The following is a 25,144-nucleotide window of genomic DNA, read 5'->3' on the forward strand; positions in this document are numbered from 1 at the left end:
GCAAACTGCCCACCATTCATTTCTATCTGACTTTTTTATACTCGGATATGAAGTATAATAAACTTGTTGAGCTTGCGAGGCTAATATGAATGGTTCATATGTTCCAAACCTGGATTTATGATTCACCTCCACAATGCCTGAAGCTTTGTCGAGTCTTGTTGCAGTTGGATCAAACCAATGACACTTGAATATCGTAACCCTGTTATTCATGCCTAAGTAAGTCAACTCCATTATTTCCTCTATAACACCGTAGTAATCATGTTCATTTTCACCGTAGCTGCTACCCTTGACACACACGACACTATTTATCGTTGATTTATTTATACAGTAGTCTTTTGTATGAAATCGATAACCATTTACGATATACCCGTTATAACATTGCACAACTTTGGTCGGACCATTTTCTAAATCACATATTTCTTGATCTTTAACATCACCATGGCGAACCTACGCACAGACATAAACAATGATTGTGATCATGATTAATTAAGTAACTTAGTGTTGTTTATAAGTACAAAATTTATGTTAGCTTCTTTACCAACTGTTTCAACCACTCCACAAACTTAGTTTCACGTTCTTTTTGTACTTCTGCATCAGTGAGATGTGAAACTTCGCTTTGCAACTCCAGATCAAATCGTCTGCAAACCACAAATACTTATATTACCGAGTCATGTATCCACATATAGAACATAAAAGGATTTATAATTGAGTTGCATATACATATACTTACTTGATGTATGGGTCGATCGCTGAGCAATTAAAAAGAATATAGATGTGTGTTGCATCTTGCTCTCGATCTGTCAATAGCCTTGATCGGCAACTACCAAATGCATGCTCAAGTGGTTGAAATATCGACAGCATGTCAGCTACAGTTACTTGTTCTCCATCATCGTTACGGGGCGGGCATGTGTAACGTGTTGGAATATGAGGTTCAAAGTACATAGATGAGAAATTTGAAATCTCTTCTAAAGTGTACGCCTCACAAATAGAGCCTTCTACTCTTGCTTTATTACGAACCTTTTTTTTTAGGTCAAACATGCATCTGACAAGAATATACATTTCAAATTTTAAATATCCGTCATTAAAGAGACAAATATAAAAAAACATATACCTTTCAAATGGGTACATCCATCGATATTGCACAGGGCCATCAACCCTTAGTTCATATGGCAGATGTATGATCAAATGTTCCATAACATCGAAAAATGCTGGCGAAAATATCTTTTTTAGCAGACAAACAGTGGTGATGACAGAGTCCTCGAGATTCTTTACATCTGATACAACGACCTCCGATGCGCACAATGTTCTGAAAAATCTGCTCAACTCAGACAATACCCTCCATATAGGTTTGTCTAACATATAATGGAATGCTAGGGGTATCAATCGTTGCATAAAGATATGAAAATCATGGCTCTTCAACCCATATAACTGTTCATTGTCAATCTTCACAGCCCGAGCAATATTAGAGACATATCCATCTGAAAATCTCAGTTGTCTCAACCATTGACATACATGTTTTATTTGATCAGGTTTGAGCACGTACTTTGCCTTTGGTTTCAGTACTTTGTCATTATACTCTTTGAGTTCCAATTCTGGTCTTTTACATATTAATTTTAAATTCATACGGGCCTTCGGATTATCCTTCGTTTTTCCTTTAATATTCATTATTGTATTGAACACATTATCAAACACATTTTTCTCTACATGCATCACATCCAAATTATGTCGTATCAATAGGGTCGGCCAATATGGTAGTTCCCAAAAAATAGATTTTTTCGTCCAATTGTGATCCTTCCCAAATCCATGAAAGGGTGTAGAACTGCGGGCATCTGTTAATACATCTGGAAAGTATCGCAATCTTCTTAGAATCTCTATGCCGGACAATCTTGAGGATGGACCTTCCGTTTCAGTTGTGCCTGCTTTAAACGCATTCTTTTGACGTCGGAATGGATGATCGGTGGGTAGAAATCGACGATGGCACTCAAACCAGCAAGGCTTCCTTCCATGCCTCAATCTAAAAGCTTTGGAATCCTCCATGCAGTACGGACAAGCCAACCTCCCATGTGTGCTCCAACCAAATAACATATCATATGTAGGGAAGTCACTGATTGTTCATAGAACAGCGGCCTTCATGTTGAAATTTTGTTTTTTGTGGGCATCATACGTGGTAACACCGTCATCCCACAGTACTTTTAGTTCATCAATCAATGGTCTTAGATATACATCAAGATTTTGGCCAGGTGAGGTCGGACCAGGGATCAACAGAGACAAGAAAAGATTTGGACGTTTCATACACAAGCTTGGTGGAAGGTTGTATGGAGTTATAAATACTGGCCAGCATGAGTATGGAGTTGATCTACCCCCAAATGGATTAAATCCATCTGTACATAGACCGAGTCTAACATTTCGCACTTTCATTGCGAAGTTCTGATGAGTACGATCAAAGTGCTTCCAAGTTTCAGCGTCAATAGGATGCGTGATCTTGTTTTCATCGTGTCGAACTTTATTTGCATGCCATCTCATGTGTTTAGCTGTCCTTGAAGACATATACAATCGCTGCAATCTAAGAGTGATAGGAAAGTAGCGGAGCGACTTGTATGAAACTTCCTTTGATCTCGTGCTACCATTGCCTCTTGTCTTTGGCTTGAACCGAGGATGCCCACATGACGGGCATGATATGTTGTTTTCCTGCTCCTTGAAATACAACATGCAGTGATTTGGACAAGCATCAATCTTTTTGTAACCCATACCTAGAGCGTTGACCATAACTTTCGCACGATAGAAATTTTGTGGCAATTTCTCATCTTTGGGCAACATACTCTTCACAATCATGCACAAACGATCAAAACATGATTGACTCAAATTATACTCGGACTTCAAATTCATTAGTTGAAGAACTGCAGACAAGATAGTGTGACTCTCACAACCGTTCCAAAGTGGCTCATCAGCATCTCTAAGTAAATCATAAAATCTACTAGCTGCATCGTTTGGTGATTCTTCATCTACGGCAGTTCTTACATCACTAGAACTCATAGCAGAACCCAGTTTTGTTCCTGCGGCATCAAATATCAAATTCGTATATGGATTATCGTGCACCACATTCACCCGTTCATCAAAATCGTTTCTAAATTCTTCTCCATGAAACATTCAGTTCTGATAATCACTCACAAAACCCTTCCTGTATAGGTGATGTCTAACGTCATGAGGTTCTACAAATCGATTATTCTTACAAATCTTGCAGGGACAGCTAATCCGACATGTGGGATCTACTGTACTGACACTTGTCGTTGCAAATTCAATAAAATTGTCAACACCATCCATATATTTATGCGATAACTCATTGTCCACTATCCTACGGTACATCCATTTACGGTTTGCAGTCATTTTGTCGTATGATGTTACGAATTGTATCCTAACCAGTTAAAAGAGAACCATCAGAATGCTATGATGAAGAAAATATCAAATTTATCATGCAATATATGATGTCATACAATCACAAGAATTATGATGCATGAATTGATAACTTAATATTTTCATGTGCAAACTATTCATGACACGATACATTCATTTGAAGCATGCTTTCAGTATACAATTTCACATGGAAGACATAATCAAATTGAAAGTAACTACATGCAAGCATGGATACAATCACATCAAACATTGCAATACATCGAAATAATTCATATCAAACAAATGTCAAACATGTACCTGCAGCAAACACACTTCAATATCCCACTAACTACTATCATGCCTATCATGGACTCCGTACTCCAAAAATAAGAACACTTCCATATTCATACATTAAAATCATGCTCAGCATGATCTCCGAACTCCAACAAAGCAGTCCTAGATATCAACAACTAAGTGAGTGTGTGAACAATAAAGTGTTACATTCAATAAATTAAATAACATGTGATGTGCTTGCATCACTTACTCACCACGGGTATTTACCCGATTTGAATTGTTTTTGTCACTTACTTACCATGGGTGGCGGGGCACAAGCGAGTTCTGTTGAGAAATCTGCAAAAAATACTGTGCTAAAATGAATATTGAAGCTAATTAGGGAAACACAAACACTTATGCAATGCAAAAAACAACTAAACTGATGATGATATATCTAATGATGAAATGCGATGAAATAAAGTGTGCAAGTAATGTACTGCAATGAATATTGAAGCTAATTAGGGAAACACAAACACTTATGCAAAGGAAGCAAAAAGACTAAACAGAACTTTTACAAGAATGAAAAACTAAAAGATTAACAAAAATTAGCAGAACAAGAAATGCAGACAAGGAATTATCTAAACATGAAATGCAATGATCAAAAGCAAACACAAAAAAATGAAACAAGAAAATAACGAGAAAAACACAATTGGAAATTAAAATACAGGAAAACAGAAAAATGAACTTGTAAAAAAATTCAGGAAAATAAAATTTGAATGAAATAGACATAAAAAAATCAGATAAAAGCATGAAACATAAAACTGGACAAACAGAATTTTGAATGAAAGAAAAGAAAACAGGTAAAAATTAAAAACAGGAAATTAGAACCAGAAATTAAAAACAGGAACAATTAGCAACAGAAAAAAAAAAACTAAAAACTATACCTAATATAAACAGTAAAGCAAACAGAAAATTACTGAAAATTCAGAAAAGAAAAACAAGTAATGCAATGCTGAAAAAGAAAGCAAACAGGAACCGACTCAATTGAAAAGCATGAAATTCAACAATGAAAACAGAAAAATAAAAAATTGACATCAAACAAGACATAAAATGAAAATCAGATTTATGCTAAAGATGAAAACAGGAATTGGAATAGTTCGAGAATTAGGAAACACAAATCTATTACGATGACTGAATCATAATGCAGAAGCACTGAATTAAAAACAAATAGAGACAATTGAATATAAACTGAAAGTGTAATGCAGAAAAAAAACACAAGAAATAAAAAAAAAACATGAAATTGATGACTGTAAAACAAGAAAAATTAACAATGAACAACAACAATCGACAAACAATGAAAATAAAAACTCAGATCTATGAACCGATTAAAAAAATTTGCAGATGCTTAAGACGGGAAACAGAGAAACAAATGCTAATTCGATCTATTGTTTTTTTCTTTTTTTTTTTATTTCTCTTGTTTTTGTTTTTTATTTATTCTGTTTTATACAGAATTAATGGAAGAAGAAGAAAATGCAGATGAGGAATCGGAGGAAGAAGAAGAAGAAGAAGAATGAAGATGACTTACCGTACCTGAAATGATTACCTGCGCGTCGTCGGGCGGTGGCGGGAGGCTGACGGGGAGCGGCGGCTGGTGAGCGGTGGACGGCTGGCGAGCGGTGGCTGGCGAGCGGTGGACGGGGAGCGGCGGCTGGCGAGCGGCGGCGGTCGGGCGGTGGCTAGAGCCGACGGGCGGCGGGAGGGAGAGGGCGGCGGGGGGGAGCAAGACAGCGAAACAGGAAAAAGAGAAAGAGGGATGGGATTAGGGATTTACGCGACATTTAGCGATGGCTTAGCGACGGAATAATTCTGTCGCTAAGCCGTCGTAAATCAAAATACCAAAAAAGTGACGGAATATATTATGTCGCTAATTAGCGATGGATTAGCGACGACAAAGTTCCCTCTCTAAATCCATCGCTAAAATGGTGTTCTTATAATAAGAATTAGCGACAAAAAATTGCAGTCGCTAATCCGTCGCTAAGTAGCGACAGATTAGCGATAAAAGTTGTTTCCTCGCTAAACCGTCGCGAATTAGCGACAGATTGTTTCTCTAGCTAATCTGTCGCTAATTAGCGATAGAAAAAATCCGTCGCAAATTTCTGTCGCTAATTAACAATTTTCTTATAGTGGGAGGCAGCTCAGCTGCCAGACGGAAAAAGAAAAAAAATGAGGAAGAAGACAGACGGAGGTGGGAAAACCTTCACCTGTGGTCGGCGAAACGACGGATGCCGGCATCGTGGCTGCTCTGACATCACTGAGGCAGGCCGGGGGCGATGGGAGGCAGGCCGACGGGGGGACGGGAAGCGGGTCGGGGGGAACAGGAGGCGGGCCGGCAGGGGGACGCGGGGACGGGAGGCGGGTCAGGGGGAACGGAAGGCGGGCTGAGGGGCAAAGGGAGGCGGGCTGGGTGGCAACGGGAGGCAGGCCGGGGGAAGACGGGAGGCGAGCTGGGGGGCGACAGGAGGCAGGCTGGGTGACGACAGGAGGTGGACCAGGAGGCGAGCTGAGGAGACGCGACGAAGATGAAACAGAAAAGAGAAAGAAAGGGAAAATAATTAGGAATTTACGGGGAAATTAGCGACAGCTTAGCAATGGCCAAATTCCGTCGCTATTTGGCGACGACTTAGCGACGGAATAGTTCTGTCGCTGATTCATCGTTAAGTTGCGAAAGATATGGCGACAGAATAAAATACATCATTAATCCATCACAAAGTAGGGGTAGATTATCGATAAATTATTTTTCATCACTAAAATCGTAAATAAATGATATTTTAGCGACAAATATCTTTCTCTTGCTAATCCGTCATCAATTGGTGACAGATTTTTTCGGTCACAAATGTCCGTCGCTAATTAGCATTTTTCTTGTAGTGGAAGCAGAAAAAAGTAGGATTAGTTTGTTGGAACATGAAGCTATTTGGTTGATTAATTCACTATTAAGTGATTCTATTGGGACAGTGATGAGAGAGATTTTAGCCAATCATGTTAATGATTGGGCAACTTGAACTTCTACTTCTATTAATGAATATTAAAAGTTATCATATACTTTTATTTGACTATGTAATTATAATTATTTGAATTGTGATTGTTTGAGTGATTTCATTTGCATTGTTGTTGTTTGAATTTTGTTGAATGTAATGTTTGAATTGTTATTGTTTGAGTGATTCTATTTGCATTATTATTGTTTGAATTTTGTTGAATGTAATGTTTGAATTGTTATTGTTTAAGTGATTTCATTTGCATTATTATTGTTTAATTTTGTTGCATTGTTATTATTTCACATGCAAATTTTATAAAAAAAAAATAACTAATATAAAATTTTATTTTTTCAGGTTTAAGGCCTATAACGGTGACATTCCTATATCTCGGTTATAGGCCTTAAACCCTTCATATCCTATAACAATGACTCTGAGGTCATCGTTATGGGCTATCACAGCGATATTTTTGTTTCATCGTTATAGGTCTTAAACCCGACATAGCTTATAGCGACGGCTTCATGCTTGTCGTTATAGGTTATAACGAAATTTAATTCTCGACATTATCTCCTATAATGATGACTATGTAGTCGTCGTTATATGCTAAGTCATGGATATTGCGATGTATACTTTAACATCTTATAATTGTCAGCGTTATTAATCAACAAAGGCCAAAACTAGATGGGCACTTTTTGTCGCCGTTATTGGTCTATAACCGCAACAAATAGAGCAATAGTGGTGTCTTTTGTCACCGTTAATGGCCCTCATCCTTATAGTGGATGTTGGTTGAAATGGGACCGTGGATCCTTCTGGCCTGACCTGCGAGACCAATTGATTGCACTAGGCGGGACTAGGGCGCATTGGGTTCAACCCATATCTGACCCATGTTGAACCTGATAGGATCTGGGTTAATTTGGTGATAAAGATGGAGACCCAATTAAGAATTCACGTCAGACCCAAAGGGTCTAAATAATATATGAAGTCAGGTATGGCTTATAAAATCTTATACCAATTTTTCAATGTATAGAACATTTTAGAAAAAGTACTAATCTTACCGGGTACGGTTCTATTTTATGTAATCCTTATAGGACTAGGGTATGGCCCGGTTGGACCCGAGACCAGACTGAGTTCCAGTACCTCAAAGTAGAATCTTGGTCCGGCCAGCATACACACCTAGGTGGGTCCATGTCCAAACCTGTCGAGTTGGAGCCAAGTCAGAACCTGGCTACTGATAGCCAAGTCAGTTTGGCACGAGAAGTGTGTAGTGGAAACAATTTGTCATCCCTGACTGGTGACAGTACTGTGAAAACCCCATGCAATTAAACAAGGTCCTGTTTGTGATGTATAAATGCAACGAGGTTCATGAACTTCCAGATTTTTAACAATTAATGGCATTAAATATGTCAGCAAAATCATTAACTTGGTCACGTTTTGCTCGATCTCTGAAAATGAGTTCACGCGAATTTATTGAGGAAGACCTGTTGTAAAATCTTCCAATGTCCACTGAAAATGAATACTCAACGGATCGGATACATTTGATATCCGTCCCCATTCTTAATCCAATTAGCCTGATACAGTTAAGAAAACTGATTTTTGTACAGGCAAACTGGGGTTAGGCAGACCCTTACCAGTTATACAACCGTACCATTGGGTTTTGAACTTGCTACCTCCCAACACAAGGTGACTTGCACAAACTGCTCCTACCAGACAAGCCGAGCCCCCCTGTTGGTGTTAAGAAAACTGAATCGGATTAGAAAAGGATTCAGATTCGGTATAAAGATTTCATTAGTGAATCCAATGGATATCTAATTCTGATGGATATCTGAATCCAATTACATGTATTTTTTGTATTTGGTATTACTTTTTTTCCCATCTGAATCCGAATCTAAGTCTGATTATTCAGATTTGATATTGGCTACATCGGACCTGAATCCGAACCATTTACATCCCTACCAGGTTCCAAAAGACCTGCCAGTTGTCCACTGAGCCTGATAAAGTGAACAACTCTTGAGAAACAATAACACAAATATCGGGAAGATATCACGATAAATTCAAACTTTAGGATTTTTCCCGAGATATTTCAAAAAACATCAAAAGTAAATAAATATACAAATAACGTCAATGAAAAATTTATAAAATATAGAAAGTTAAAAAGCGGTTTTTAGCTGGTAAATATCATATTAGTATTGTGATATTTGAAAAAACAGTCATTATTTTGAAATGTCATGATATTTTAGGGATTATATCGATGGTTGAAAATATCATGATTAGGTCACGATATTTTAATATTTTCAAAATATGGACGCTATTTGCGAGAAAGTTGAGAAGTAAGGTGTTTGACATTAATATTGCCAAGAAAATCTTTCTTGTTTTTCATTGGGGATACTCAGTCTTTTGCAAATAAGTTGTCTATTCCATCTAAGTGTAAAGTTTTTGATGTCATAATTGTTGCCCTGATAACGGGAGATATACCATTTTATACTTGTGTTTGGATTGGAAATAATTTGTGAGAAATGGAATTACAATTACCACCTACATAACCTACATAAGATTCTTTTGTTTGGATCTATTTGTGGGTTTGGTTACTAGAATTTCAAATCCCTCAAAAACTGTCATTAGAGTTCCCACCTTTTCCAGGTGGCGCTGCAGCTTCCTTCTTCTCCTCTAAAGTATCCAAACGCACCCTTAAATCTTCTTCCAATAATAGGCTGATTTGAGATTCTCCCAAAAAATATGTTCCAGCTTGTTTATTTAGGTGTATCTGAGCCATAGTGACAAATATCGCGAGAAATTGCCTGAAAGTTTAAAACTGCAATTTCTTGTGATATTTTCAAAATATTGTGAGATTTATGAAAAAACATGAATATCATGATTTAAGTGTGATGTTTACGTTTTAAACGGCTCTTTATCATGAAAAAACCATGTATTTTTTATTTTTAATTAATTTTTATTAATATTTTCTTATAAAATTTATTTTTTCTATATTTTTTATTTATTTTTTTTATTGCCAAGATTTTGCCAAAAAATGCGAGATTTATGAAAAAAAATCAAATTCTCGTGAGTTTTTTGAAAAACAAGAATTTGCCATTTTTAACGTTTGTCACTATATATGATCCGAGCACAAGATTCACCTTTTTTCTCGGCGATGTTGGAGAGAGCAGTTGTGGTCATATTGCATATAACCTATTGTCAGTTATATTAAATCCTCGCCCACATCTCACATGGGGTATGTAACAGTGGGGTACATGCACACCACCATCAAGTGAGATGGATGGCGGCAATCAAAATAATCTACTTAGTAGTTTGGTTGTATACACGCTCTCAATGTTTTTTTTTTAATTTATAACTTAAAGAAACCGCACCCATCACGAAGATCAGGTTGTATTGACTCAGTAAAGTTGACGTCTAGACCCTGATTTCTACATTGATATGAATTTCTAATTGTTGAAAGGTAGTTTTATAAATTTATATTTATATAGGTTTTCTTAGACTTCTTGTATTTAAAGAGGAGAATATGTGATGTGTACAGTGATTTGTTGGAAAGAAAATTTTCAGGTTTGCCATTTGTTTAAGACTCTGATCAGGAAGATCTGATCAGGGTTATATATATATATATATATATATATATATATATATATATATATATATATATATATATATATATATATATATATATATATCGTTTTGAAAAAATATCTATACATACATTGTGAAATTTTATACCAAACCTGACCGGAGTTCCATTAAGCCCCGTAATTTTTCAATGTAAAAATAATAAAAAATATTATTTTTTCAGGTATAGTTCGAGTCTGGTTTATTCGGGTCCCGGTATTGTTTATCATATAATAGACCCAATTAGACTTGGGTTCAACCCGATACCATACCCACCTGAAAATCTGATCCAAGTCGGGTTTCACCTGGGTTTGAACCAAACCCCACCAGCTGACACCCTAAGATTCACCTAAATCGTTAGCCAAAAGATTCTGGACCCATACCATTGTTACGCCTAACTTCGGCGTACCTTTTTTAGAACTTCAAGACGCCTGCAACTCTATCATATTTGGAAACCCTTATCCTCATTTCTAAAGTAATTTTAAAAAAATGCAATCTATTTTATCAGCTATTTACAAAAAGCTGCCCATCATTTCAAATATTGCATGTAGCCAGCTATTTTTATAATTAATTATACTGGATCAACATCCGGTCCTCACATTCGGGACAATGAAAAAGAAAAAACCTTCAACCCAATCAAGAGATTGATACGATCCAAAAATTATTCCGTACTTACAAATATAAGAAAAAACTAATATATATTATGCTCTCTCTCCTTTAATTTTAACTTTAACTTTAACTTTAACGGTGTTAATTTTGGTAAAACCTCTTTCTCTCTCTATACAGAGAGAGTAATGGGCTATTCATGCCTACCTTCTGGTTCTACCCCACTAAAAAAACGAGTGTTTTGGCTTTTTTTTCTCACATCTAACTTTATAGATGTGATATGTAAGTTTTGCTTAGTAGGAATCCGCTTTTGGATCACTGTAATCGGATCTTGTAATTTGACCTGTATATAGGTTTTTTCGGTGATTCAAAATTAATGGCTATGAAAGTATCAAATTTTTTTTCTCATAAAAACATTTTTTCATCAAAAAAACATAATTTAAGAGTCATTTTTCACTTAATCAATCATGCTAAACACATCTAATGGTTCATAATTATCATAAAACACTTCAAAACTATGTGGCGAATCCCTCTGTCGAGAAATTTTGCCTCGACAGAGGGCGAGACCCCCCTGCCTCATGATTGATTTTCGGCAGGGGGCTCAGCCCCTGCCTCCCGATGCTTCCCTTCGGGAGGTCCCACCCCCTGCCTTTTGTGAATGTTTCGACAGGGAGTTTCGCTCCCTGCCTTGACCTTACTGTCCACGGGGGCGGCGCTCCTGCTTGTCTCGCTTTCAGCAGAGGGCTACATCTCTCTATCCGGGCTCGTTTACAATAGGGAGCGTCACTCTCCTTGTCATCGGGTAATAAACTTCATTTTAACACAGTGTTTTCTGTAGATTTCTCAACGAATCTCGCTTGCGCTTCGTGACCCGTGGTAAGTAAGTGACAAAAGCAATGCAAATCGGGTAAATATTCATAGTGAGTAAGTGATGCATGTGCATCACAGGTTATTTAATTTCTTAGATGCAACACGTTTCTATTCACACACTCACTTAGTTGTGGATAGCTAAGACTGTTTTGATGGAGTTCGAAGATCATGCTAAGCATGATTTTAATGTATGAAAATAGAAGTGTTCTTATTTTTGGAGTTCGGATTTCATGCTAGTCATGATAGTAGTTAGCGGAATATTGGAGTGTGTTTACTGCAGGTACATGTTTGACATTGTTTTGATATGAATGATTTGAATATATTACAATGTTTGATGTGATTGTATCTATACTTGCATGAAGTTAATTTCAATTTTATTATGATTTTCATGTGAAATTATATCATGAAAAACATGTTTCAAATGAATGTATCGTGTTATGAATGAGTTTGCACATGAAAATGAATGATAAGTTATCAATGCTTCAAATGAATGGTTTTGCACATAAAAATAGTAAGTTATTAATGCATGCATCATAGTTCTAGTGATTGAATGTCATTATATATAGATGTGTGTGATATATCAAAATAATCATGACATATGTGGATTTCTTCAACTGATGAAGTTATTGCACAAAATATTCTGGCCCGCTTATCCCCAAGATCTGGCCCGCTTATCCCCGAGAGATGTTGCATCAGCTGGGTCAGTCTGCATAAGGCTCTATCAGCTGACAAAAAATGAGCATTTGTGGAAGATGGTTTGCCAAAATGCATGGGGAAGAGAAGCAACTAGAGTCCTGGAATCAATTCCAGAAGACAAGAATGGGGACGTTTGGCTGGCTAGGGAGTTGACCACTCTTGAGGCTGCTGCGTGGAAGAAGCTCACTGTTGGAGGTGCAGTAGAGCCTTCTCGTTGTAATTTCAGTGCCTGTGATGTTGGGAAACAGGCTTGTGCTTTTTGGAGGGGAAGGGGTCAACATGCAACCAATGGATGATACCTTTGTTCTGGACCTTGATGCTGCTAACCCCGAATGGCGTCGTGTGAAAGTCGCTTCATCTCCTCCGGGACGATGGGGCCACACCTTGTCATGCTTGAATGGATCTTGGCTGGTGGTGTTTGGAGGCTGTGGGAGACAAGGCTTGCTTAATGATGTGTTTGTTTTGAACTTGGATGCACAGCAGCCAACATGGAAGGAAGTTGCAGGCATTGCACCTCCGCTTCCTCGGTCCTGGCAGAGCTCCTGCACCGTCGATGGCTCTAAATTGGTTGTATCAGGTGGGTGCACGGATGTTGGAGTGCTTTTGAGTGACACCTTTCTACTTGATCTCACCGTGGAGAAACCAATGTGGAGAGAATTACCTGCTTCATGGGCTCCTCCATCAAGGTTGGGGCACTCTCTTTCTGTGTATGGAGGCAAGAAGATCCTCATGTTTGGTGGTCTGGCAAAGAGCGGACCACTCCGGTTGAGATCCAACGAATCATATTCAATTGATTCGGATGAAGAGGAACCAAGATGGCGACCAGCTACAGGTAAGGGTTTTCCCACTGTAGTCGGCCAGAGTGCGATAGCGCCTCCGCCTAGGTTAGATCATGTTGCTGTTAGCATGCCTAGTGGAAGAGACAACATATTTGGAGAGTCTGTTGCTGGTCTCCACTCTGCATCTCAGCTATTTATTCTTGATCCATTGGAGGAGAAACCCACATGGAGGATCTCAATGTTCCAGGACAGCAACAAAAGTTTGCATGGGGTCACAGCACTTGTGTAGTTGGAGGAACTAGAGTCCTGGTCCTGGGTGGTCGCACAGGCGAAGAGTGGATACTGAATGAGCTACATGAACTCTCCTTAGTGAGCAAACCTGACTGAAGTTTGCTGATCAATGGCACTGAAATGGATAATTAACTTCTTTGATCTGTGTAACAGCTTCTGAGTTCTGACCCAACCGGGCGTACTTACTCAGGGTCCTTTGTATGTGATTGAGCTGCATGCTCTATTCTTGTTTTGCAATTTGCAAATTGTTTGCGTTTTGAATTATGCTTGTATAATCATGTTTATCTCATATGCCTAATTCTGATTGCTTTGTAGGGTTTAATATTTTATCTTGAATGTTGGGGAAAACTTGATGTTTTATTTATTTCTTCTTCTTCTCGTCTTCTGATGCACTAAATCAATGACATTCAGGTGATTATAACTAAGCCATTGTTATGCAACGTTGCAATTTATTCTCTGCATTTTCAGGCATGCAAAGCCAATCCCGCCCTGTTGATTGTGTTTGAGGATGTTTTGTGCGTGCCTCTCTTGTTGACCTAGTCTAGGAATCCTTCATTTGACAAAACCATATTTCTCTATTGAAATTAACCAACTTGTTGCTAAGCTTTTGTTTTTTTTCATTCTTACAATGAACTACTGATCGACCCCACGAGCAAATATTGACGACAGCCCTCACCATGATTAATAACTTCTACATGCTTCTCATACAACTGTGGTGAGCACCAATTATTTCCTATGATTGATGATACTGGTTTTTTGCCTTCTGTTTCCCTTCCTTAGATGTATGACATTTCACTTCTTGATTACAGCTATGCTATGCTCTCTCGTTCATCTGCCATGCTTGTCTAATTTCTGCATCTTTTCAAGTTCGATGCAGTTCTATATGTACATGTCAATTATTTGACCTGCATATATTCATTAATCCAGAACAACGTGGGGGAAAAAAATCTCAAACTTAAATGGGATGGACATGAATCTGTGAGACCCTTGGCCTTGACCATGTCAAGTTGGAAAATGTGACAGCAAAGGCCGGGGCCAGTTCGCTCATAGATGACGATGCTCCAAATTTGAACTTGCACAATGGCATTGAGCTATAATATTCAGAGGCTGCAAGCAGATTCATGTCCCGTCAGAATAATGGCAGCCATAAAGGAAATGAGCAGCTTGCGGCCGGCACCAATTCCCTGCAGCAAATGGTGCCATGGAAGCCAAATAGATAGATCTTGCACCACTGTTGCCAGCTTCAGAGAGGAGCTTAAAATAGACTTCCTGAGAGCTCATATATGCAAAGATTGAATGGTAGTCTGTCAAATGATCATAGCTAAATCAAATGAGAAATTTGTTGCAAATGAAGCTCAAGAATGCCGTGTACAAGCTTCACTCATTAACTGGATGAAAGAGTAGCATTGAATCATCGAAAGAGACCGCATACGCTTCTGCACCCTGTTTTGTCCTGTGACCTTTTTTTTCTATATCATTTAAAAAAGAAAATCTGAGAATATCCTGTAACCATTTTCGAGCTGGAAGAAATAGGATTACAAAAAATGCATTGTTTCATAGCTATCAATAAAAATATTTTACCATTAAATCTGTTTTTTTTTTTCAAACCAAATAGTCCAATTGTGTGTTCTACATATGCCCTATGATGTAAAATATACTTAAAATCTACTTTTTACTGCTTAACTAGCTCATAGGTGTCGAGCCAAGCCATGCACCTATTATTCCTGTTCAGCTTGCCAACCCTATTTTTATAAGTTTTAAGCTGAACAATGAGCAGCTTGACTTGTTTGTCAGTCCCAATAAGGCACTGAAGTCAGACATAAGGGATCTGGGTTAAACCCATTTGGCTAATCCGGTTTGACACCATTAGTAGGCCACATTAGTCGACCACGTAACGAGGAGATAGTGGGTGGGAGTTACGTACATAACTGCCTCTTTTTTCATTATGTAACTGCCTCTTTTCACATTATATAAGGGGGTTGGCTGCTAGAGATTCATGGCAATAGCCTACCCAAATTTCACATTCATGTTCCTTACGTTTTCTGTGTACGTTGATGCAAGAAATGTCAACATTGGGTTATGGGCCCACAATCATGCATACCATTGTGTGTGGGTGTGTGCGGGCCTGCTGTCACAGGTTGACAGCACCCGTTGTGGGGCGACGTAGCTCATATGTATTCAGTAATAAGGTCGCCTAAACTTTGCATCTATCGTTGTAGGGCGACAGCGTTTTACGGCAAACTGTTGTCATGGGGCAACAGCCTTCACCGGAGACAGCCATCCTAAGGTGACCGTAGTGGGGCGACGTTGGTCACCGGTCGACGGTGACAGTCATTGTGGGGTGACTGCCTTTTCCGACAGCAGTATGCCGGTGGTGGTTGCAGCCCTGGTGACCCTCGTTAAAAAGAAAATCTGTCGATTGAGTGTTTTACCTGCGCCATTGGGTTGCAAGAGGTTTACCTTCGCCAGGATGTCATCGGGGTTGCCACCTGACTGCAGATGTCACAGGGGGGGGTGTTGCCGGATTCCTGGCGTCCGTCTAGCGATGCATGGAATTCGGGGATTAAAAAACCCCTTTCCTCTGATTTTTTTTTGGTGTTGTTCAATCGTGGGGTTGCAGAGCAGTCTGCCATCGTCGAAGAATCGGGTTGATCGTCGTGGGGTGATATGTCAAAAGGGGTGACCATTGGGTCGTCGCGCCGGCAAAGTCCCTCGATCGCATGGGCCATCGCCTGAGATCCTCTGCATCGTCGGGTTGCAGGGTGGTCGGCCTGAGCCGAGGTCACCGCAGAATGTCGCCAGAAAAGGAGGGTTTGAAAACCCCTTTCTCTGCTCCTTCAGTTGTTGGGGTGCTTCACCGAAGAGGGTTTGATTTTTGCTGGAGGCATAGATCCATGGCACCGGTGTTGGGGTTTATCGCGGGATGTCATTGTTCGGCCACATGCGGCATCTGAAATCCCCCTCTTCTCAGTATCTGTGGTCGTCGAGCTACAAAGGGTTTTTTCGCCAGAAAGAGGGGTGTAGGCAACTATTAGCTGTCATCCTCGCTGGAATCATTAGATCTATCGGAAGTCGTCGCCTCGCTAGCTGCATCACCGACGACATCCCCTGTCTCCAGATGCGCGAATCAGGGATTTTGAAACCCTTTACCTTTCGTCGACAAGGTTAGGAAAAAGGGGGTGATAGCCATTGGGTTCTCGTCGGAATGCATCGTCGAAGATCGTTGGTCATCGTCGTCGTCGTTTGCTTTTGGTTGACCGCCGGTGTCTGTCGCTATGCTGTGATGTGGGTCGCCGCCGAATGGGCGACAGGCTTCTCTGCTTTCCACCTCAGGCCGCCACGGTCGAAGGGATTTTCTTCATCGTCGATGAACTCAGGCAGCGGAAGTCACCGTGGGGTGACGTTGGTCGTCGGCAGGCAACGTCGGTCTCCGGTTACTACCCTCTGGTGACGTGGGTCACTGTTTAGATCGTGAAATCGTTCAGTTTTTGAGTAACTGAATGCACGATCTTTTACGTTTTTATAGAGCGACCCGGGTTAGACCGGGTATTCCAACCCGATAGAGACCCAATCTGGCCCATTTTGGGTGGATCAGGTATGCCCGGATCTACCCGGATTCGTCTGCAGTTTTGTCCTAAAGACCGGACCCAGGTCCATAAGGCATACGGGATTTGGATCTGATCCTATGGACCTAGACCCATTTGGTAAAGGGTTCAGGTTTGGATCAGAACTGCTGACCAGATCGGGCTTAGGATCTTATCCCCTAAATGGACCCGGATCCATTTGGGTTTGGGTCGGTGATCGGATCCAACCCGGTTGGATCAGAGTTGTTCCCATTTGGTTTCGGGTATGGTCTGATCCGGTTTAACTGAGTCAAGATCCAAAACATTTATACCATGTTATGATCCGAACACATAAGGTATTCGGGTCTGAGTCTAATTCAGAAGACCCAAATTCATTTTTTGGATTGGGTTATGGTCCGTACCCATAAGGTATTCGAGTCTGAATCTTATCCAGACTCATTTGGTTCCAAGTTTGGTCTGATCCGATTGAATCGAGTTAAGATCTAAATCTATTCAGATATGGATCTACTCAGGAGGACTGGGTTCATTTTGAACTAGGTTAGACCCAGATTTGGTTTATATTGGGTCAGACCCGGATCTAGCTTATACCATGTCAAACTTGGATCTAATATGAACCAGATCAGGATCCTGGTACGGTTTAAAACTGAATCGGATCTGTGACTGGTTCAAACCCTTGGATGACCGATTCGGGGCTGTTTTAGATCAGTTCATGGTATTTTCAGACCAGTTTGGGGTCATATAAGACTGGTTTCTGCTTGAGAACTCTTGGTTTTACCCATATGAGCTTGTTTTAGTTATTTTTTATGCTTTATAAAGTGTTTACTGTATTAAAAAACATGACTTATGCATATTAATTTATGTGTTTCATGTTGGTTAAGTCATGCATGATGGTTTTAAGTATTAAGCATGAACTATGACTAAATTCATGACATTTTATCATCAAAATTAGTTTATGCATATAAGTGAAAGCATGAACTTGTATTTTTTATATAAAGTGTATCTTGTCATGAATATATAAGCATTAATATGTGTGCATGAGCATGCTCCATAATCCGAATATATTTTCAGTAAAAGATCTTGATTGACCGATTTATGTTATCACCAAAGTTATATGAGTCATGTTGATTAAGAATTCTTTGGACCGTATTAAGATTCGTTAATATGATTGTGTGTGAGTTTATGAAATATCGATTATACCCAAAGGTAGGTCGTTGTATTTCAAATTCACATAGGGTGTTATAGTAGATGTGTATTCCAATCCATGAAGCATGTTCATACTTAAAGGTACAGTGCTGAATTGCCTCTAATTACATAATCTGCTAGTTTTACCAACTAAAGTCAATTCCTTAATAATTGAAGAGACGGATCAACTATCAGTATTGTTATTTTCACCAAAGTGGAATGATAATGATCAACTATGCTTGTCTCAAAAAATATGAATAATAAAGGGTCTCATATTTACCTTTTCATTATAAATCTCATATAGAGTTATTTATCTTTCACTCATACGAAGAATAAAACAGTCGTTCTGAAGGTTGTCTATGAGAAGTGAGAGCGCTTAAAAGGATGTCCATGAGAAGTAAGAGTATTCGAATAATCTTAGCCTATTGCTTTTGCAATCGCGAGTGGCTCAGAATATTTGAGGTGTCATCTCTCACTGCAAGACAGTGAAGAAATTTCTGAAATCCATTGGGACAGAAATTTTATATGAGATTTTATCTCATGCCATTTGGATAAGAAGTTTTATTATAGTTTTTGGGTTCTATTGAGAAACCACTAAAAATCTTTTGTGATAATGAAGCAGTCATGTCCTTTTTCAAATAGCAACAAGAGTTCAATCTTGTGTTGACACATAGAGTTAAAATAATTTATTGTTAAAGAAAGGACTGAGAATCATCTAGTATGTATTGATATAGTTGGGATGAAGAAAATGACTGTGGATCTCCTTACTAAAGAGCTAGCACCAGGATTGTATTCTCAACATATAAAGAAGATGAGTCTTTTTTATTTCTTCTTATGAATAGCAGAATAACAATATTAAAGGATCAATAGAAGAATAGGTAAGAGACTAACCTATTCATAAAGGTAATTTCAACATGCTTAAGCATTGAAGGTGAATTGTAGTGTAGTACATGTGAATATGATATTTCATAAAGGAGTCTTCATCTCTATGACTTATATGATTCATCCTTGTGATAAAGGGTAGCATGTGAACCCATATGAAGAATTAAATCGAGATAATGGTATAAATCTCGATTTAGTGTACTTTTGGTGTCAATTGGTCAAGTGAGAGAATGTTGGACATAACGAATATGGGTCCAACCCATTTGAATGACCCGGTTTGACACTATTAGTGAGCCACATTAGTGGACCACATAAAGGGGAGATAGTAGGTGAGAGTTACATTTACGTATGTAACTGCCTCTTTCCTCATTATATAAGGGGGTTGGCTGCTACGAAGATAATGAGAGATTCATGGTAATAGCCTGCTCAAATTCCACATTCTATTTACGTGGTATAGGGTTCTGCTCACCGTTGACCTAAGGCCTGGGCTCATCGTGGGCGTCGATCGGATGAGGAGGATGCCGAACACCCACACGCGCACTCTATGGCATCTTCAGGTACGCTTTCTGTGTATGTTGATGCAAAAACGCCAACATGACAACCATAAATCCTAAAAATCAAACCACCACTCTCTTGGTCCCCAGGTTCCATTTCAACCTTAAATGAGGAATCTATGAATGCAAACGGGTTGGATCCAAAACAGCTAAATATTTACATGGGAGAGTCGGATCTGGTAGGATTCGAAACAGCCAAAAATTATAAAACTGCCATCTTGGATCCGGTCCATTTTCATCCATAATTAGGACCCCAACAATTTTCCTTGCGGTTTGCTTTGCCATTAAAAGGTCATACCTTCCTATTGCAAGGAGACATTTTGGAGCAGACACCCAAAAAACAAGACATGAGATAGCGTGTAGAATGATTGCCATTTTGGAGTCACCCGCACACTTTTCTAAAGAAATCCCATCCAAGGAAAATGGGCACTTGTACGGCCGTCAACAGGTTGGGGGTGATCATGGATCCCCATTACCCAACTACCGTACTACTGGGTATAGGGTGGGTTTAGAATTTCTGGACCCAAATCATATTGTACACTTGTACAGATAAACCATGAATAGGGACGTGAATTAGTCGGAGCTGATCCAGATCCAACCCATATTGTGGGATCCTAATAGTATGCGTCTAAATCTTTTTTGTTTTTAGTATTTTTTATCAAAATAGTATGTATTTAAATCTAGATCCAATTTAGAATACGGTTGTCTCTGTTTGGATCTTGGTCTAGATCGGGTTAGTGAATCCACTCTCTGATCTAGGTCGAGTCAGGCCTAATCTGATCCCATTTCATCTTTCCCCACAAAAAATCAATGTCTTGTTTTTTACAGTTTGTTACCAGCAAAATTCAGATCCTGGCAAGATCCCGAACTTTGTTATGATAATTGAGTTGGGCACAAGTATAGATCCAGATCCAATAATCAGATACACTGGCCTGAGCCATATCAAGCCAGTTTTCATGCTTAACAATGAGTGATGCAATGTAATCGCAGCGACAAAGTTTAAAGCCCACAATGATTTGGCTCTGAATTATTAATGAGATTTTCATTTCATTTTTTTCCTTGGGAAAGTAAACGAAAGGCATGTTTGGTAACAACTCATGAGATTCGGGCTCATGCAAATGAGAGAATGAATCTCATTAGCACAACTAAACAAACATCAGAAAATGAATGGTGAGACATCAGAATGAATGGAGAAGAATGGTTTCTCATTAATGTGATATTGTGATTCTGATTCATAGGGCCATACGTAGCCCAGTAAACCAAACGTATAAAAAAATATAATAAAATTTGAAATTTCAAAATATGTGAAAATTTCAGCTCAAGGTGAACCAAGCGGGATCTGAACCTGCTTAAAAAAAGAACCATAAGTTTGCACAGGGCTGACATTTAAGGGGCATTTGCGTGTCACGGAAATTGGGGATTTTTCCGTGAAAATGCATCGACAGGTGTGCATTTCCGCAGGCCGCACCATGACCAAACAAACTGGGCACTCTTTTTCCTCGCGGAAAAAGAGCCCAAAATCCACTATAACCCCACTTTCAGCGGAAAGGGTTCCCGTGGGGGAGGTGGCACGATTCTGTTTCCACGGAAAGGAAAGGGCGGCTGTGACATGCAAATGCCCCCCTTAATGTGGCAAAACCTATGGAAAGAAGGATGTAGCTTGCCAAGTGATATAAGATATTCAGGGCCCGTTTGCATGTCACGAAAAAAGATGGCTTTCCGCGGAAACACACGCAAGCCTGTGCATTTCACCATGACGCAAACACGAGGGGTGGTCGGACTCCTCGGAAAGGCTGCCGTGGAGCTCTCTTCCACCACACACAAATGCGCCCCTATTATCAAGAATCCTTTCCAAAGTGATTGAGCTTTCCAAAAGATAAAAGAGATTAGTGAGAAAGTCTTTCTGTAACTCTCCTACAATTCTAATGTTTGGAAACTATCTCACGTGACAAGTAGCCATTATGAAAATACTAAATCGGTCCGCTCATATGGCCGGGCCCTATGGTAAAAAAAAGTTTAAATAATATATATTTATCAATATTGAAAGAAAATTAATGGGACCCATAAAACATATTGATAAATTTAACACATTATAAAATATTTTTATTTTATGGCAAATAAGAAAGGGGAGAAATCCCCAATCCGGCAACCATTTCAAAATGTAACCTTGTCCAACATACTTTATAGCAAAATAGATAAACATTTTTTTTAGTTTTTTTCACATTCAAATATATAAGAGAGTTTAACAAACACACATGTCACTTAAATTTTGTACTGTCGAGAGTATACCACATGATTCTTTATTCTCATGTATTAAATCCATTTTTTCAGATAACTCTCTCTCTCTCTCTCTCTCTCTCTCTCTATATATATATATATATATATATATATATATATATATATATATATATATATATATATATATATATATATATATATATATATATACACACACGAAAATGTGTAGGTGCATGATCACTTTCGAAAATGACCAGAACGAACCCGCAGGGAGCATCCATCAAGTGCGCGATGGATGTTGTGTGAGGTTCTGCCAAATAACACCTTTAGAGGCGACTTTTGTCGCTGCTAATGGTCACCACTGAAACTTTTAATGGCAACAAAAGTCGCCACTGAAACTTTTAGTGGTGACAAAAGTCCCAGCGTGGAAACACTTTCACTGAGCGTCCATCATTGGTCATGTTCGAAAGTGATCATGCACGCACTACTATATATATATATATATATATATATATATATATATATATATATATATATATATATATATATATATATATATATATATATATATATAAAGGCGGAGCTGGGGGGAGAGGACTGGGTTGTAGCCCAGTCCGGCCTCCCGAAACAGTTACATTTTTTTTTTTCAAAGCCCAGCTCTGACTGCAGCAAATAGTTTGATTTGTGCATATGAAATAGATTTTTATTAATAATTGTAGCCATTTTTTATTTTATCTCAAAAAAAAAATTATCGAGTTTTGTGTCTCACCTGCAAAGGCAAGGGTTGGGATACTTATCTTTCTTGGGTAATCGTTACCAGCGATAACCATATCATTGAATTTCCAAACATGCTGAAAATTCAATGTTATGTGAGCCCACCACCATCCCAGTGGTTCATATCTCAATGACCCACTACTTAATTGGGTCATTGGATTCTTGACCCACTAATTTGGATTATTGGATCTAATTAATATTTTAGATTCATTACCTGGATCCAACATATAGGTTCCATGTAGGAGACTTATTAGCCACACTAGATCCGTACCAAGATCCAACATTAGGCAGTTTGCCGAACTATCCTCCCAAACAGGGTATTTTTGTCATTTCATAAAGAAGTTATTGCTCAAACGATGAACTAACCTTGAGGTTAGGATTGCAATCTTAGTGAAGAGCTACATTCATCATCCAATCTGTGAGAATGTGCATCTTTCTCAAATTTGCTTTTTCTGATTTCTCTCTGCACTTTGTCATCTTGAAATCCATGGCAGGGAGATGGCGGCCACGCAAAGCCTTCATCATGATTCATGAGCGTTGTGCAGTATAGTTGGGGATCATACGATGGGCAATGTGTATTTCACCAGGGGATCTAATTTCATCAGATTTTATTTATAGTTTTGGAATTGCCTGTGTTCCAAGGGCGAGTTCCTTTTTTGGATTTCTGAAGAATCATTGGTTTCTATTACAATTTTGACTTCCCGGTTGTAAAACCTACATGATGATGTTCGCATGTTGTAAAACATCACATTACTTTTTGTGTTAACATTTGTTTATAATCACACGTTCATAAGCAAATCCTGTTGTAAAACCTAAATATTCATAAGCACACGTTCCTCTTTCAAACTTCTATTCTTTGTTTTTTTGTGTAAACATTTGTAAGTTGGGAAGTGGTGGACCACTGGATGCAAGCAAAACGATCAGTGGCATATTGGTGATGATGGGAGGGCGATGAACGAGGCATTTAACACAACTTTTTACAAATTTCCTTCCACGACCTCTCTCTCTCTCTCTCTCTCTCTCTCTCTCTCTCTCTCTGTATATATATATATATATATATATATATCACAAGTTTCACCCCGATTTTATTGCTATTTCAGCTTGGCTGTCTGGACTTCTGAGCAAATTATATATCTTCTTTTGTCAACTGTAAAAAGTTGGGGAAATTCTCATCTAGAAACCAACTTTTTGCCCTTAGTTTCACATAAATAGGCCTCATATTTCTAAATTTCCTGATATGGGCCTCCGGTATTTTGGGAGTTGTTAAACAGGGACCTGCTTTTATTAATATCTATTAACTCAGCATAAATATTAAGCTAATGTACGATGATACCTGTCATCATTTATGGTTTAAAATATTTACCTTTTTTTCTTATGAAGATAAATGTGTTTTGTGACTTTGTCAATTCTGAAGGACGATGCAGAAAACCAAAATCACTCACGTTTTTTGTGATGATGAATGACAGCTTGAGGTCTCTGTTTGGCAGTTTACAGTAAACCTTTGGCCCATATGAGGAACTTTGGAAAAGTAAGGCTCAGTTTTGGAACTAAAGGGAAGTTTGTTTCGATCACACGAGAATCACTTTCTCATTTAAATGAGCTCATTAACGCCAAATCTCATGTTCAACCAAACATGAGATTTGAACAGGAAAATCAAAATCAGTTCACCCGTGAGATTTAGAGTTGGAAATATATTCAAAATCACACCCATGAAACACGGGTGAATGTTGGGTTCCACCAAGGTCTTCCCATGCACGCAGATGGAAGACACCTTTCAGGAGAAGACGGCTGATTGGGTCATGATTGCTTGGGTCGTGATTGCGGTCGAGAACTCCATCGATGGGGTCATCGACCGGAACCTCCTCCGCCACAGTGTCAGCATTGTTGGTGAGCTCGTCCTCCCCTTGAATCACTGCCAGGTCTTCACATCGGGCGCCTCCCTCTCCGGCCTCAGGCAGACCATCAGCCACCCGCAGGTGGCCGGTCCCGGATCGAGGCCCCTGTTGTCGACATCGAGGAGGTCACCAACTCAGCCAAGGTAGCTCAGTTCACCTCGCAAAATCTGATCTCCAATACGGCGGTCATCAGGAGCGAGATCACTGCAAAGGAGTTTGTCCTGCAGATCCTTGAGCAGAACTTCTAGGACCGGAGTGAGAGCAATGTGAACTGGTTCTTCCAGCTTGCCCTTGACCCGGTAGTCCCCTCCCCCGAGACATCGGGGTCCAGAAGATGACTGTCGTGTATGGAATCAGGGCTGGGCTTTTAAAAAAAATTAACTGTCCCCCCCCCCCCCCCCGCCCAGCTCCGCCTCTGGTTCTCCCTGAAGAACGGCATCTCAGACCTCTTCCGGGCGCTCTGGGCATTCGAGAGTCAGAGCGTCCCCA

General features: G+C 39.2%; 1 pseudogene; it reads left to right on the top strand.

Moving 5' to 3' along the window:
- The window catches only part of LOC149846655 (adagio-like protein 1), a 46,455-nt pseudogene extending 32,813 nt beyond the window's left edge, over positions 1-13,642 (top strand).
- Positions 13,643-25,144: the final 11,502 nt, after the last annotated feature.

This window comes from Nuphar pumila, chromosome 2, assembly GCF_984573655.1.
Source record: "Nuphar pumila chromosome 2, dmNupPumi1.hap1.1, whole genome shotgun sequence".
NCBI classification, from domain to species: Eukaryota; Viridiplantae; Streptophyta; class Magnoliopsida; order Nymphaeales; family Nymphaeaceae; genus Nuphar; species Nuphar pumila.